The 17,721-nt window shown below is 39.1% G+C and overlaps 1 pseudogene; it reads left to right on the forward strand.

Moving 5' to 3' along the window:
* Window positions 1–17,721, forward strand: part of LOC139729765 (uncharacterized) — a 119,724-nt pseudogene that overhangs the window by 66,513 nt on the left and 35,490 nt on the right.

A 17,721-nucleotide genomic window follows, 5' to 3' on the forward strand; every position in this document is an offset into this window, starting at 1 on the left:
TATCTCTGTGCTGTCAGATTGCATTATGATGTTAACACTGATAGGATGTTGATACTGATTGCTGTCCTTCAGGTAGCAAACCGGGAGGAGACCATTGACAGACTCCAGAAGCAGCACCGTGCAGCCAGTGATGATGGGCAGAGGAAGGAGACAGCCCTGCAGAAACTTGAGGTCCAGCTCTTGGCTGCCAAGGAGGAGAAGCGCAGATCCCAGGAAGAGGTGAGAAGGAGATGGATTGTCCTGGGATTAGATTAGGCTTTACACAGTCAAAAAAACCCACTATGCAAACAATGCAGTAAGAGGATTATGTATGAATTAACAGTATAGTTTGAGGTAATCTCATACTACCCAAATTACTGAGACACTTTTGGCATTAGTTTTTAGCCTGCATTTCTTTTGTGTATCTTTGATAAAAGTCTTTCTTGGTTTTGACCCTATTACTATGCTCCCTTGCATTTGATAGTTCAACGGGTCTTTTCAATGCCAGTGTTCAGAGTAAGATTTTTCTCCCCTCTTGATGAGAAATTTTAGAAATTAGAAATATGTAGCACTTACTCGTTAATAATGAACTGATCCTAGTTTTATTTATACCTCCGCCAAGGGAGGAGGTTATGTTTTCATTGGCGTTTGTTTGTTTGTTGGTTTGTTTGTGTGCAAAATAACTAAAAAAACAGATTTGGATAAAACTCACAGGAAAGGTTAAGAGTGACATAAGGAACAGATGATTAAATTTTGGTTGTGATCCAGGAATTTTTATTGATTTAATGAAGGATTTTCGATATTTTGGCAGGTAGGGTCAATGAACTTGGGAGTTCAAGCTGCGCAGTTTTTTAGGTTTGCATATGTGCACTTAAGTGCATGCTCTAGTTTCTGCTAGGGTGAGGCGTGCCGCGCAGCTAGAAGTTGATGACGTAACAAAAGGCTTCTGTATTTGGAAATCGGGGGTTTTCAGCATGCATATGTTCTAACAGGGTGGAAATCACTGATCTCATTTCGGGAACAAGATCAGTGGTGGAAATGAGCTGCTTGGTGGAGGTCTGCACTCTCAGAGTGCTTCTCTAGTTGATAATGAACTGATTCTAGTTTTATTTTATTTTATTTTTTTTTTTTTGTCTGTTTGTTTGTAATTGAGTAGCTGAACAGAAAAGAGTCGTCCATGGCACAGCTGGAGTCAGACCTGAAGACTGCCAGGCAGCAGTACAAGGATGCAGTGGAGGAGAATGGGAGATTGGCTGCCCGCATCCAGGCCATGCACATCACCTCTCAGAGTGAGCAAGAGGTTCTCACTCATGAGGTGAGGATATCTACCCTTTATCATTCTTTTTATTTTTTACTTCAAAGAATTCACAAATAGGAGCTTTCTGAGATGATATGACAAGATTTCACAAACAGGATGATCATATCACAAAAAAAAATGAACTAATGTCCGATGCACATTGAAGGAAGGAGAATAAAGAAAGAAATAAAAATAGACATAAGATTAGATATGCATGAGACTGAGCATAGAGTTCTCATCACTCATCAGGTAAGATTGTCTGCCCTGTTTGATACTACAAGGAACAAAAAAACAAATAGAAGATTTTTGGAATAACTCACCTGTCAGAGTGAGTTGAAAGTTCTCACTGCTGAGGTGAGAATGTCTGCCGTGTAAGTTACCACAATGAACAAACAGACATACGGATATTTTGTTGTGTAATTTGTATATTGAAGCAAGTAGGAAGTTTTTCACTCACAAGCAGCCAAGAATCTGCTATATTCGTTTTGGCAGTGCATAACCAAACTACTGGTATCCATTTTCTGAGGTTAATTTGTGTATTGCAGAAAAGGGAGCTATTCTAAACTTTCCACAAGCACAGAAAAAGTATTCATATGACTTGCATGAGCTACTCACTCTTTCACCTGTATGCTCTCATGAGCTTATTCTCTGGAGACCCAAGCTGTTACCTACGCTAGATGTGATCATTGCTTACCCTTAAATAGCCAATGACTGAATATGATTTGATATGAAAATCAGTCATTTTCATCACTGAATCAGATGTTATTTGTAAAAGATGTGGGGATGTCGTTAGAGATCTGTAAATTGATCGCAGGTTTGCCATCAATTTCTGATGGTAGGATTCCCAAACTATGAAAAGACGTTGTGCAAAGCAGTAGAGATTAACAATGAAATAGACACGCATTGAAATGAAACGTTCAGAGGTGATGGTCATGTTTTCCCCTCTGCCTGTCTTGGTGGAACTTTGAAGGCATCCAAGAAGAATGAGGAGATCCAGAAGTCAAAAGCTGAGCAGATGGCTCTCACCGAGCAGCTGCACAAGACTGAGGAACGGCTGTCCTCACAGGTACGGCTGAGATGTTAATCTGTCTGTTGAAGTGGTATATTGATAACCACGCTTTTGATGTTGAAGATGTTGATTATGATGATAGTCATGGTGGTGGAGATGATGTTGGATATAATGTCATTGATGATATAATAGTGATGATGTGTATGATGGTGACGTCGCCTTCATTGGTGCTTACAGACCTCTCAACCATTCTGAATTTAGAGGAAAGAATCTGAATTTTGGCCAATCCCAGCGCTAGTGTCAATAGGATTTTCGGATTTTTGTGATAATTTCACCACTCACTCCCTTGGGAAATGCTCTTTTCTCCTACTTTTGAGCCAGTCCTCTATTTTTATGCCTCCGCCACGAAGTGGTGCCGGAGGCATTATGTTTTTCGGGTTGTCCGTCCGTCCGTACGTACGTCCGTACGTACGTCCGCATTCGTTTACGCGATAACTTGAGTAATATTGACTGGAATTTTACCAAACTTGGTCCAAGTATAAAGTATGATGGGGCAATTAGTTGATTAGATTTTGGGTGAATTCGACCAGAGGTCAAAGGTCAAAGGTCAAGGTCAAATCATGAAATTGTATCTGTTTACGCGATAACTCGAGACTGGATCATGCAAATTTCACCAAACTTTGTCCGAGGGTAATGTATGCTGGGACAATTACTTGATTGATTTTTGAGTGAAATCGGACAGAGGTCAAAGGTCAAAGATCCAGGTCAAATCCTAAAATTTATCTGTTTATGTGATAACTCAAAACTGGATTTTCCCCAAACTTGGTCCAAGGATGATGTATGATGGGGCAATTAGTTGAGTAAATTTAATTGACATTGGCAAGAGGTCAAAGGTCAAAAGGTCAAGGTCAAATGCTAAAAATGTTGCGATTTCCCCCATATCAATGCCATGCCCAAAGGTATTTTCTTGAAACTTAGTGTAGACATGAACTACTGCATAAAGATTCTGCAAAGAGAGTTTCATGTCATAAGGTCAAAGGTCAAAAGGTCAAAGGTTAGGCGAAAATGTTACAATTTCACTTTTCTCGCAAATGGTTTAATGTATCTTCATGGAACTTGGTACATACGCATGTACTGACTGGCAGAGATTATCTAGGGAATATAGGGGTCATGGGTCAATAGTCAGGGGGTCAAAGGTCAAGGTCAACTCCTCAATATTTTACGATTTCCCTACCAGATTTCCTACCAGAAGGTCAAAGGTCAAAGGTTAAGGGTCAAGCAAGGTTTTAATGCAAAAAAAACTATTTTGCACTGTTAAATTACACTCTTTTTTCATACCTTTAAAATTACTCAATGCATAAACTTATAAAAGGGTCAGTCAGAAGTTAAGTAAAAATCCTCAATTCCCCAAATACATGTACCTGAACTCTTTCATAGACAATTATAGCAAACCTAGTTCAAGGAAAGTGAACATTCAAGATATTTCTGACAAACCTGTCATTTCAGTATTTTGCCAGCCATGTGAAACTGTCATCGCACATTTTGAAGACATCGTCCTATACACCTATTGGGGGAATCATGCATAATGGCGGAGGCATCAGTCGCCATAGCGACATTTCTAGTTCATTAAGAAAGGTTGGGAGGTCTGTGCTTTCAATCATTTTATTGGTGCCGATGATGATAATAATGATAGAGATTAGCTCTTGCAGTTGTCACACCATTCTTGTTATTCTCATTGCTGTGGAAGAAAGAAACAATAATAAGAGAAATGCTTTTTGTCCCCGCCGAACGAGTTCGAGCAGGGGACTATGAAACGGGCTCCGTACGTGTGTGTGTACGTGTGTGTGTCCGTCCGTGTGTGCGTCCGTGTGTGATCAAAATCTTCAATTTGCTACTTCTCTGTCATTTATGAGCCAATTTTGATTCTGTTTGCTTTATATGATAGCACTATGTGGGAGCTTTGAAACTTGTACAAAGAATTTCACTTGTGACCTTTGACCTTGACCTTTGACCTATATTGTACATTTTGCTACAAAATGCTACTCCTTCGCCATTTCTAACCCAATTTCGATTCCGTTTGCTTGATGTGATGGCACTAGTAAAGGGCTTTAAAACTTCTACACAGAATTTTGACCTTTGACTTCTTTGACCTTTGACCTTGATTTTTTTACCTGTATTGTACATTTTGCTGCAAAATGCTACTCCTTCGCCATTTCTAACCCAATTTCGATTCCGTTTGCTTTATGTGATGGCACTACATGTAGGTGAGGGCTTCAAAACTTCTACACAGAATTTTGACCTTTGACTTTTTTGACCTTTGACCTTGATTTTTGACCTATATTGTACATTGGCTACAAAATGCTACTCCTTCACCATTTCTAACCCGATTTCGATTCTGTTTGCTTTATGTGATGGCACTAGGTAAGGGCTTCAAAAGTTCTACACAGAATTTTGACCTCTGACTTCTTTGACCTTTGACCTTGATTTTTGACCTGTATTGTACATTTTGCTACAAAATGCTACTCCTTCGCCATTTCTAACCTGATTTCGATTCCGTTTGCTTTATGTGATGGCACTAGGTGAGGGCTTCAAAACTTCTACACAGAATTTTGACCTTTGACTTTTTTGACCTTTGACCTTGATTTTTGACCTATATTGTACATTGGCTACAAAATGCTACTCCTTCACCATTTCTAACCCGATTTCGATTCTGTTTGCTTTATGTGATGGCACTAGGTAAGGGCTTCAAAAGTTCTACACAGAATTTTGACCTCTGACTTCTTTGACCTTTGACCTTGATTTTTGACCTGTATTGTACATTTTGCTACAAAATGCTACTCCTTCGCCATTTCTAACCTGATTTCGATTCCGTTTGCTTTATGTGATGGCACTAGGTGAGGGCTTCAAAACTTCTACACAGAATTTTGACCTTTGACTTCTTTGACCTTTGACCTTGATTTTTGACTTATATTGTACGTTTTGCTACAAAATGCTACTTCCGGCGGGGACATATATTACGCACCGCGTAATTTCTACTTTTCCTTGTTCTTCTTATATCTATCAGTATCACACACACCTAACATTGATCTGACTTTTATGCCTTGTGCGTATGGTATTTCTCAAATAAAGTTGATGTCGAGAATATGTCTAATGATTGGATTCCAAAGCTTGAGTTAATCAAGGCACATTCCTACACCGTATCTCAGGAGATTTCCTGGTGGAGTAGCGGTAACACTGCAAACTTGTGTCCTGTCATATAAAAGGTGATTACAGAGTCTAGCTGAGCAATGCTGCGTGTATTCGTAACATCCCCTCAAGTAAGAGTCTAGCAACAGTGTCTCTCAGATTGGACATTAAGAGGCCCTGTGTATGAATTGGTCATGACTCGCGCATGTAAAAGATCCCTCTTCATTCATTGCAAAGAGCAGGGTGCTGACCAGATGATGTGGTCCACCAACATACCCACACAAGGAAATGGGCAAATGATACCAACCCCTCGAGGTTCACCCCAGGTGACCAACAGTAGTCAGCAAACAATTTCAAACACGGCACATTGTACCGTACGAAGAAGGAGAAGAAGAACAACAAGGTTAGATATTCATTCACTGGCTGTTTCTTTTTGAATATTCTTTTCTCTTTTCATGCAGGAACTCATCCTTGAACAGATCCGGCACAAGCTTCACAGTGCAACGTCACAGCTCAAGTCCAAAGATGAGGTGATAGACAGTTTGGAGCGAGAACTTCATGATGCCAAGTCAATGCACCACACTGTCAAAGAGGAGGTAAGCACTATGTTTTAACTCACAGTACATCAGTGGTGCTCTATTTACTTCTATATTCACAGTGAGCTAAGAGCTGTTGTGGCCCAGTGGATAGACCACTACAGAGTCATTCTTTAGGACCCTCATCATCAGGACCATAATTCTAGTTTTCATCGATGATATCGGGAGAGCAGCATCTGATTATGCCTCCGCCACGAAGTGGTGCCGGAGGCATTATGTTTTCGGGTTGTCCGTCCGTCCGTACGTCCGTCCGTACGTACGTCCGTACGTCCGTCCGTCCGCTTTCGTTTACGCGATAACTTGAGTAATATTTACTGGAATTTTACCAAACTTGGTCCAAGTATGAAGTATGATGGGCAATAATTTGATTAGATTTTGGGTGAAATCGGCTAAAGGTCAAAGGTCAAAGGTCAAGGTCAAATCATGAAATTGTATCCGTTTACGCGATAACTCAAGACTGGATAGAGTAAATTTCACCAAACTTTGTTGGAGGATGATGTATGATGGGGCAATTACTCGATTAGTTTTTCAGTGAAATCAGACAGAGGTCAAAGGTCAAAGATCAAGGTCAAATCCCAAAATTTATCTGTTTACGTGATAACTCAAAACTGGATGAAGCAGCTTTCACCAAACTTGGTCCAAGGATGATGTATGATAGGACAATTAGTTGATATGATTTTAGTGACATTGGCAAGAGGTCAAAGGTCAAAAGGTCAAGGTCAAATGCTACAAATGTTGCAATTTCCCCCATATCTATGCAATGCCCAAAGGTATTATTTTGAAACTTGGTGTGGACATGTACTACTGTGTAAAGATTCTCCAGAGAGAGTTTCATGTCATAAAGTCAAAGGTCAAAAGGTCAAAGTTATGGTGAAAATGTTGCAATATCACTTTTCTCGCAAATGGTTCAATGTATCTTTGTGGAACTTGGTACTTACGCATGTACTGACTGGCAGGGATTATCTAGGGAATTTAGGGATCATGGGTCAATAGTCAGGGGTCAAAGGTCAAGGTCAACTCCTCAAAATTTTACTATTTCCCTCATATACTAGTATATGCAATGCTTGCATTATTAGTTTCAAAACTTATTACATGCATTACCTAATGGAGATTCTCTTGGAAATTTCCAGCCAGAAGGTCAAAGGTCAAAGGTTAAGGGTCAAAGGCAAGGTTTTTTAGATATGTGCAAAGTAAGAAATTAGCTCCAGCATATCTCTGCAAATCCCTACAAATAGCTAATGAATACACAGGATGGCAAACATGTTACAAAGTATTTAATTATTGGCAACGGATGCCAACATAACTTCAGGTTTTAAGATCCTTTGGGCATTTGTTGCCACAATACGCTCTAATGTGACAAGGCCTCTAGCATGTGGTGTTGTAATGAAATAACATTGCTGTCTTTATACTGGAATATGTGAGCCTCCTGTATCATCCTTGTTCAGTGTATTATGCTTGAGGTTTTTCAAAGGATTTGTTTATCTGCTCAAGGACCACAAATCTATACATGTCACTTTGGATTCAAGTACTACATGATGTGAATGTCTAGAATGCCCCTTAAACCAAAACTCCTCACAAGGACATGTAAGATGAAGCAAAAAAAAAATGGAAGAGTTGATGCAGTATACATATCCATGTCTTGAATTAAGGATAAAATGAGCATGTAGAATTTTTGATGTGATATATAAGAGTTCATGAATGCATGAAATAAGGAACAACAACAAACATAGTGGAGGTATTGCGACATAATCCAATTGTACTGACGCATAATATCGTGTTTGTAGCTGTGAGTGTTGGCTAAGTTTAATCTTCTGCTCTGTACAGGTGGAGAGGTTAGAGACCACTCTGCATGAAGTTAACTGTGATTACCAGGCCATCCAGAACAAGGAGAAATCTCTCTCTCAGGCGGTAAGAGTCCACACACACTTCCCACTTCCTCTGGCGTATTAACATTTTTATTAGCTCCTGTGAGCCAAAGGCTCATTAGGCAGTACCCTTTTGATAACCCTTTTATACTCAGTACCTCTGTACACCCTTTCATTTTGCAGGAAAATTGTTAGAATCCTTTCATTCTCAGCTCTTTGAAAGATCTCCTGATTTGGCAGTATCCGTTGGAGAATCCTTTTATTCTCGGGACCTCTGTAAACCCTCTCATTTTGCAGAAAACAGTGTTGTATTACCCTTTAGTTCCCAGCTATTTTGTAGACCCTTTAAGTTGGCAGTACCCTTTAGATATCCCTTTCATTCTTAGTACCTCTGTACACCCTTTCATTTTGCATACTAGCTTTGAGAACCCTAAAATTCCCAGCTCTTTTGTAGACCCTTCAAATATACAGTTGCCATTTGATAACCCTTCTGTACACAGAACCCTTTCATTTCAGAGAACAGTTTTTATAACCATTTCATTCCTAGCTATTTGGTACACCCTTTGATTTGGCATACCCTATTGATAATCCTTTTATTCTCAATACCTCTGTACTCCCTTTTATTGCCAGCTCTTTTATACACCCTTTCATTTGGCAGTACTCTTTAGATAGCCCTCTTATTCTCAGTGCCTCTGTACACCCTTTCATTTTGCAGAACATTTTCTATAACCCTTTGATTCCCAGCTCATTTGTAAATCCTTTGATGTGAAAGTATCCTTCAGTTAACCCCTTCATTCTCAGAACCCCTGTACGTCCTTTCATTTTGCATTTTTTTTTATAACCCTTTCAATCCCAGCTCTTTTCTAAATCGTTTGATATGGCAGTACCCTTCATTTAACCCATTTATTCTCAGAACCTCTGTATCCCATTTCATTTTGCAGAACATTTCCTATAACCCTTTTTTTCTGAGAACCTCTGTACACCCTTTCATTTTGGACATCAGATATGCAATACTCTTCAGTTAACCCCTTCTTTCTAAGAACCTCTGTACGTCCTTTCATTTTGCAGAACATTTTCAATAACCCTTTGATTCCCAGCTCATTTGTAAATCCTGTGATATGGATGTATCCTTCAGTTAACCCCTTCATTCTCAGAACGTCTGTACGTCCTTTCATTTTGCAGAAAAGTGTCTATAACCCTCTCATTCTCAGCTCATTTGCAAATCCTTTGATATGGAAGTATCCTTCAGTTAACCCCTTCATTCTCAGAACCTCTGTATGTCCTTTCATTTTGCAGAAAAGTGTCTATAACCCTCTCATTCTCAGCTCATTTGCAAATCCTTTGATATGGAAGTATCCTTCAGTTAACCCCTTCATTCTCAGAACCTCTGTACGTCCTTTCATTTTGCACATCATATATGCCAATGCCCTTCAGTTAACCCATTTATTTGCAGAACCTCTGTACGCCCTTTCATTTTGCAAATCAGATATGGCAATACCCTTCAGTTACCACATTTATTCTCAGAACCTCTGTAGCCCTTTCATTTGACAGAACAGTTTCTATAACCCTTTCATTCTCAGCTCATTTGTAAATCCTTTGATATGGAAGTATATTTCAGTTAACCCCTTCATTCTCAGAACCTCTGTAAGTCCTTTCATTTTGCAGAACATTTTCTATTACCCGTTGATTCCCAGCTCTTTTTTAAATCCTTTGATAGGGCTGCACCCTCCAGTTAATCCCTTTATTCTTAGAACCTCTGTAGGCCCTTTCATTTTGCAGAACAATTTCTCTAACCCTTTGATTCCCAGCTCATTTGCAAATCCTGTGATGTTTAAGAATCCTTAAGTTAACCCATTTATTCTCAGAACCTCTGTAGGCACTTTCATTTTGCAGAACAATTTCTGTAACCCTTCGATTCCCAGATCTTTTCTAAATCCTTTGATATGGCAGTACCCTTCAGTTAACCCATTTATTCTGAGAACCGATGTACACCCTTTCATTTTGCACATCAGATATGGCAATACCCTTCATTTAACCCATTAATTCTCAGGAATCTGTATGCCATTTCATTTTGCAGAACATTTTCTTTAACGCTTCGATTCCCAGCTCAGTTTTAAATCATGTGATTTGGAAGTATCCTTCAGTTAACCCCTTCATTCTCAGAACCTCTGTACGTCCTTTCATTTTGCAGAACATTTTCTATAACCCTTTGATTCACAACTCTTTTCTAAATCCTTTGATATGGCAGTACCCTTCAGGTAAACCCATTTATTCTCAGAACCTCTGTAGGCCCTTTCATTTTGCGGAACAGTTTCTATAACCCTTTCATTCACAGGTCATTATGGAAGTATCTTTCAGTTAACCCCTTCGTTCTTAGAACCTCTGTAAGTCCCTTCATTATGCAGAACAGTTTCTATAACCCTTTAATTCTCAGCTCATTTGTAAATCGTTTGATATGGAAGTACCCTTCAGTTAACCCATTTATTCTCAGAAGCTCTGTAGGCACTTTTATTTTACAGAATATTTTCTATAAACCTTTGATTCCCAGATCTTTTGTAAGTTGTTTGATATGAAAGTATCCTTCATTTAACCCATTTATTCTCAGAAGCTCTGTAGGCACTTTTATTTTACAGAATATTTTCTATAAACCTTTGATTCCCAGATCTTTTGTAAGTTGTTTGATATGAAAGTATCCTTCATTTAACCCATTTATTCTCAGAAGCTCTGTACGCACTTTCATTTTGCAGAATATTTTCTATAACCCTTTGATTCCCAGATCTTTTGTAAATCCTTTGATATGGAAGTACCCTTCAGTTAACCCATTTATTCTCAGAAGCCCTGTAGGCACTTTCATTTTGCAGAATATTTTCTATAACCCTTTGATTCCCAGATCCTTTTAAATCCTGTGATGCGGAAGTATCCTTCATTTAACCCCTTCATTCTCAGAACCTCTGTTTCATAGGTCCTTTCATTTTCAAGGACATTTTCTTTAACCCTTTGATTCCCAGTTCTTTTTTAATCCGTTGACATGGCAGTACACTTCAGTTAACCCATTTATTCTCAGAACCGCTCTAGGCCCTTTCTTTTTGCAGAACAGTTTCTATAACCCTTTTATTCTCAGTTCATTTGTAAATCGTTTGATATGGAAGTATCCTTCATTTAACCCATTTATTCTCTCAGAAGCTCTGTAGGCACTTTCATTTTGCAGAACATTTTCTATAACCCTTTGATTCCCAGGTCTTTTGTAAGTCATTTGATATGGAAGTAGCCTTCAGTTAACCCATTTATTCTCAGAAGCTCTGTAGGCACTCTCATTTGCAAAACATTTTCTATAACCCTTTGATTCCCAGATCTTTTGTAAATCGCACCTCTGTTTTATAGGTCCTTTCATTTTCAAGGACATTTTCTATAACCCTTTGATTCCCAGATCTTTTGTAAGTCATTTGATATGGAAGTAGCCCTCAGTTAACCCATTTATTTTTAGAAGCTCTGTAGGCACTCTCATTTGCAGAACATTTTCTATAACCCTTTGATTCCCAGATCTTTTGTAAGTCGTTTGATATGGAAATAGCCCTCAGTTAACCCATTTATTCTCAGGACCTCTGTAGGCACTCTCGTTTGCAGAACATTTTCTATAACCCTTTGATTCCCAGATCTTTTGTAAATCGTTTGATATGGAAGTAGCCTTTAGTTAACCCATTTATTCTCAGGACCTCTGTAGGTACTTTTATTTTGCAGAATATTTTCTATAACCCTTTGATTCCCAGATCTTTTGTAAATCCTTTGATATGGAAGTACCCTTCAGTTAACCCATTTATTCTCAGAAACCCTGTAGGCACTTTCATTTTGCAGAATATTTTCTATAAACCTTTGATTCCCAGCTCTTTTCTAAATCCTTTGATATGGCTGTTAACCCCTGTATTCTCAGAACCTCTGTATGGCCTTTCATTTTGGACATCAGATATGGCAGTACCCTTCAATTAACCCATTTATTCTCAGAACTTATTCTCAGAACCTCTGTATGCCCTTTCATTTTGGACATCAGATATGGCAGTACCCTTCAATTAACCCATTTATTCTCAGAACCTCTGTACGCCCTTTCATTATGCAGAACAGTTTCTATAACCCTTTAATTCTCAGCTCATTTGTAAATCGTTTGATATGGAAGTACCCTTCAGTTAACCCATTTATTCTCAGAAGCTCTGTAGGCATTTTCATTTTTCAGAATATTTTCTGTAACCCTTTGATTCCCAGATCTTTTGTAAATCCTTTGATATGGAAGTACCCTTCAGTTAACCCATTTATTCTCAGAAGCACTGTAGGCACTTTCATTTTGCAGAATATTTTCTATAACCCTTTGATTCCCAGATATTTCGCAAGTCGTTTGATATGGATGTACCCTTCAGTTCACCCATTTATTCTCAGAAGCTCTGTAGGCACTTTCATTTGCAGAACATTTTCTATAACCCTTTGATTCCCAGATCTTTTGTAAATTGTTTGATATGAAGTAGCCTTCAGTTAACCCCTTTATTCTCAGGATCTCTGTAGGTACTTTTATTTTGCTAAACATTTTCTATAACCCTTGATTCCCAGGTCTTTTGTAAATCCTTTGATATGGCTGCTAACCCCTTTATTCTCAGAACCTCTGTACGCCCTTTCATTTTGCAGGACAGTTTCTATAACCCTTTGATTCCCAGCTCTTTTTTTTGAATCCTTTGATATGGCAGTACTCTTCAGTTAACCCATTTATTCTCAGAACCTCTGTAGGCCCTGTCTTTTTGCAGAAACAGTTTCTATAACCCTTTCATTCTCAGTTCATTTGTAGATTGTTTGATATGGAAGTACCCTTCATTTAACCCATTTATTCTCAGAAACTCTGTAGGCACTTTCATTTTGCAGAACTTTTTATATAACCCTTTGATTCCCAGGTCTTTTGTAAGTCATTTGATATGGAAGTAGCCTTCAGTTAACCCATTTATTCTCAGAAGCTCTGTAGGCACTCTCATTTGCAAAACATTTTCTATAACCCTTTGATTCCCAGATCTTTTGTAAATCGCACCTCTGTTTTATAGGTCCTTTCATTTTCAAGGACATTTTCTATAACCCTTTAATTCCCAGATCTTTTGTAAGTCGTTTGATATGGAAGTAGCCCTCAGTTAACTGTAATGCAACCTGAGGTACTCTTTCATCATGTCTCAATAACACTATACGTGGCAGTGTGGTAGCCATGTTGGGGCAACTTTCCTGGTGCAGTGATCCTTGCTTGTTTTGTACCTGACATATCACTTGATTCATACTTTTCTTTTGCTAAAGAAACACTTATTTTCCTGACTCTGCCACAGACTTATCATGGACTGCCATGTTCTTACACATCCGGCATAATTCCTTTCAAAATGATTTTGAAAAAATGTGTATGTATCTGAAGGGTTATTGCAAGTGCAATAAAACGACAAAAATTATGTACACATGATATTGCCGTTCTAATAAGATGGCTACTGTATACGCTATATATTTTGCGGGGGGGTTATTTTCGCGAATTTCGCGAGTCGGGAGCTATTCACGAAATTAACAACACGCGAAAATATTACCTTCCGAAATGAATCCCTTGCCTTGATGATACGAACATTTCAGTACTAGTATACCATGTCACGGCTTATCGAACAGACCATACTGGCTAAGCTTGTTTACGCACGTCCATGTGTACTTACGAATACTGTAGAGAGCCAATCCATTTTCGCAAGGGGACCACTCGTCAGAAATCTAGGGGACCACTCGTCAGAAATCTAGCGCGATGGACATAACCACTTAAAAAATGTTGAATTCTAACTTACTAGTTCGCAGAGTTTGGCAAGTCTTTTTCATGCAGTGTATAACTGGTGTCATTCTTATTTGCTAGTAAGTTGAAAATTCACACTTTCTTTGCCACTTCATATTTTCTCTGGTCCCCCAATCGCGAATTTAACCACTCGCGAAAATGTGTGACAGCGGCAATTCGCGAAAATTTATGTACGTGAAAATTATAGCGTATACAGTATGTTAAAGGTGCCACAAGATGCCATGTTGCTGACATACTGAAATTATCTGTCTGTCTCTATCATCCATAAACTCTTTGTTTACATTGTCAATGATGTTTTCAGGAGTCGTTTCAAAGAGGCTGTCTCTTGAAGGGACTGGGTAAATGTATTTTTTAGCTGTCTTTAGTGTTACCGCTAACCTGTGCTAATTTGTTTCTTTTTCTCCTCCTGTGAAGATGAAACTAAAGGATGACCTGATTGCAGAACTGAAAAACGACACTGAGACAATGCACCAGCAGCACAGAGATATACTCTCAAAAGTAGGAGTCTGATTTCACTTTACAAGTTTTTAGTCATCAAGATGCAGGACTTGACATTTTCAAAAGCCCTATCAACCATATATAGGTAGCATGCATCCACTGCAAGTCCATAACTTTTCTATCATTATTCATCTTAGTATGATATTTGGTACTAAAACAGCATTTACTGAAATCATGTTAAAACTATGCGGGTATTTTGCTTTGAAAATCTAAGTATAGTGAATTAATTTAGTATTCTATGATTGCTGTTTATTGTCCTTGAGTACTGACTTTGCTGTGCTTTGTAGATGCTTTGTAATCTCAGACTTTTATTAGGCAGATGGTACACTGGAATTTGACGTACTATAATGTTGTGACATTTCTCCTACTTGAGCTGTCATTAATACGTGACTTGAGTGCTTTTCATGGTACTCTTTTCGTGGTACTCCAAGAGAAGTCATCACTTTGTGGATGAACACTGCTGTTCATTGCCATTGACCTCCACAACCTCCTTTTCCTCCTCTTCCTCCTCCTTCCTATTCCTCCCTAAACCGCCCTGTCCCTCTTCCTTCCCCCTTCCTTGCCCTTCCCCTCCCCATCTTCCTCCCCATCCTCCTCCCCATCCTCCTCCTCCCCTCCTTCTGCTTCTCCTCCTCCACCCTCTCTCTCTCTTGTCCTCCCCTCCCCCTCTTCCTTTCCCCCCTCCTCCTCCTCCTCCTCCTCAACATCCTCTTCCACCTCCCTTTCCCTTCTTCCTTCCTTCCTTCCTGCTCCTCCTTCTCCTCCTCCTCCTCATCCTCCTCCTCATCCTCCTCCTCATCCTCCTCCTCATCCTCCTCACTCTCCCTCCTCATTCTCCCTCCTCATTCTCCTCCTCCTCCTCCTCCTCCTCCTTCTCCTCCTCCTCCTCAACCTCCTTCTCCCCCTCCTCCTTCCTCCTCTTCTTCCTCCTCCTCCTCTTGCTTCTTACTTAGCCGGCAGGATGTCAGTTTGTAGGGTTTGTTATCACATAACGGTGTACTGTATCCTTGAAGCTAACTTTGAGCCATTTCTGTAACTCTATAGCTGTCAGAACGGGATAACGCCCTGCACAGACTGAGTAGTGAGAATGCCAAGCTCAAGGCTAAACACCAAGGCAGGACATCAGAGGTAAGAATTGTCTTCATCTCCCCATCACCCCCGCCCTCTGAGAAACTTGTGTTTGGAGTAATATTGGACAAATATTCCTTTAATATGTGTTGGCACATACTTTTGTCAGAACCATTAATTAGGCAGCAACATTAGCAATAATCAGATTGTGTGTGTTCAAGCAAGCAAACTAATTGTGGGAATCCCTATCAACATTGGTTCATCGAGATCATTTTACCATACAGAGTGCAGGTTTTTGATTAGGTCAGTCCTGCCATCATCTCAAACCTATGATTGAGGAAATGTTTGTCTTGTGCTTGCAAAAACACGAGGTTTGTCAACCGAAGATATACATTGTCAGATTTCTGTGTATGCCATATCATATCATATATGCTTTGACACTTCATCCATCATATTGTCAGAAATTTTTGATTTTTTTTGTGTCAAAAATGGTTCATTTTCACATTTTCTTCCTAGGTTTCCATCAATAGTTATTGTTTATGTAGATAGGCTTTGCAAAAAAACACCAAAACCAAAACAAAACAAGACAAAGAAATAAGAATGTGATGTAAATGCAGAAACTTATTTAATTGAAATACTTGTGAAACCTGGCAGATTAGTCTCGAGCTCTTTCTCCTCCATTGTTGTTCGGTCAGATCCAACGACAGTCAGAAGTGATGAAAAAGCTTGAGGACTCCCTGAGTAAATCTCAGCTGGAGATGGAGAGCATGAAAGGAAAGCATCAAGAGGAGGTACGTCTTAGCCTGCCTTCAAGGCTGCAGTTGACTTTATTCTTATCTCTTCATCTTGTTCTTTATTGTGTTTCCTTTCTCTATTTCTTCTTCTAGACTACTTTTCCCCTTGGTCTTGTTCTCCTTCTCCTTCTTTGACATTTTAGTGTTTGTTTCTGTTTTGGGGCTCGGCACCCATTACTTTTAATATCTATTGTTTTGTTGTTTTTTTTTCCCTAAAGAGTTATCATTTATGGCAACAATTTAAAGATTAGGACTAATCCTATCTTAGCTGAGCAAATGCATGTGAGATCAATTTCATTTGATTTGCTACCATTTCATACAACAGGGACAGGTTTTGTGTACAGCCATTACAGCTTACATTAAACACAAGCCTATTTATTGTCCTTGAGTATGGGTAACAACTGCATGGTACCTTTCATTTGACTGTCTCATCATCCCAAAGTGATCTACACTTTCCTTTATGGTTAAATGCCTTTGTTTTCCCCTCAGCGTTTTGTAAGAGTGTGTTTAACAGTTCCCCTTACAAGGCAGTGACTTGAGAGCCAGTGTGAGTGCTTCAGTGACTGGGTAAAAATATGGTGTACAGCCATCATGATGTCTTGAAAAAAACAGAAAAAGAAAAGATTTACCATGATATGAAGAACCAGCAGCAGTAGATACCATTGCAATAAAAGTTTATGACAGCGATTGCAATATCAGTACAATTATCATCTCCATCGGCATTTATCGTCATGGTGATTTTTTCATTACTTTCTTTTTCATCTTCCTAGTCATTTTTCTTTTTTTTATCAAGAGAGGATTAATGCACTCTTTCTAGTTAGCATTCAAACTTTCCTGCTAAAGGTGTTCTTGATATTACTGCTCATCCTTTCTTCTCAGCTTCCTCTTAACTGATGAGTATTTTACTTTCTCTCTTTATTTGTGGAACCTTTCTCCCACTACATTCCTGGATGTTGGATTATTTCATTCTCCCTCGTGCAACTCCTGTATGTTGTACACTGTGTGTGCTATTGCTGTCCCCTTGATCAATCTTGTGATACAAAATATGTATGCTATGGAATTGAATTGATTATATGGTTTGTGAATCAAACTTTTTTTCAATATTGTCTGGACTGTTGGTTGTCTGTTGCTTGACTGCCAACCACATTTCATTGCACATTCACGCATTTTGCAAACTTTGTACCCCTGCACTCGTGTCGTGCACAGTTTGCACATGATGTCCTAGTAGTTCGTTGTCGCGTTGTCTTGGTAACCAGTCTTCTCAGACTGCTCCTAGAGGAGATGAATTCTTCGCTTCCAACACCGTGCAGCACTGAAACTCTCCAAACAGTTTCCCGCTGAAATTTTATCGTCTGTATGGTGCATCATATAGAACGCTGAATGCAGCATATATTTAGCAAGTCTATTTTTTTTTTCAAATCAGGACTCGACAATTTCGCGAGTGGTTAAATTCACAATTGTGGAGTACGAGTACTGAATGGAGAAATGTATACACATGTGTGCACGTCACATTCATGTTGGGTTAATATGTTTGTGTGTTGTCAAATTTGTGATTATCACTTGACTCGTGAAATTCATGAAAATAAAATATCG

The sequence above is a fragment of the Diadema antillarum genome, unplaced genomic scaffold (genome assembly GCF_040938485.1).
Source record: "Diadema antillarum isolate AM-2024a unplaced genomic scaffold, OU_Dant_1.0 seq00000263_RagTag, whole genome shotgun sequence".
NCBI classification, from domain to species: domain Eukaryota; kingdom Metazoa; phylum Echinodermata; class Echinoidea; order Diadematoida; family Diadematidae; genus Diadema; species Diadema antillarum.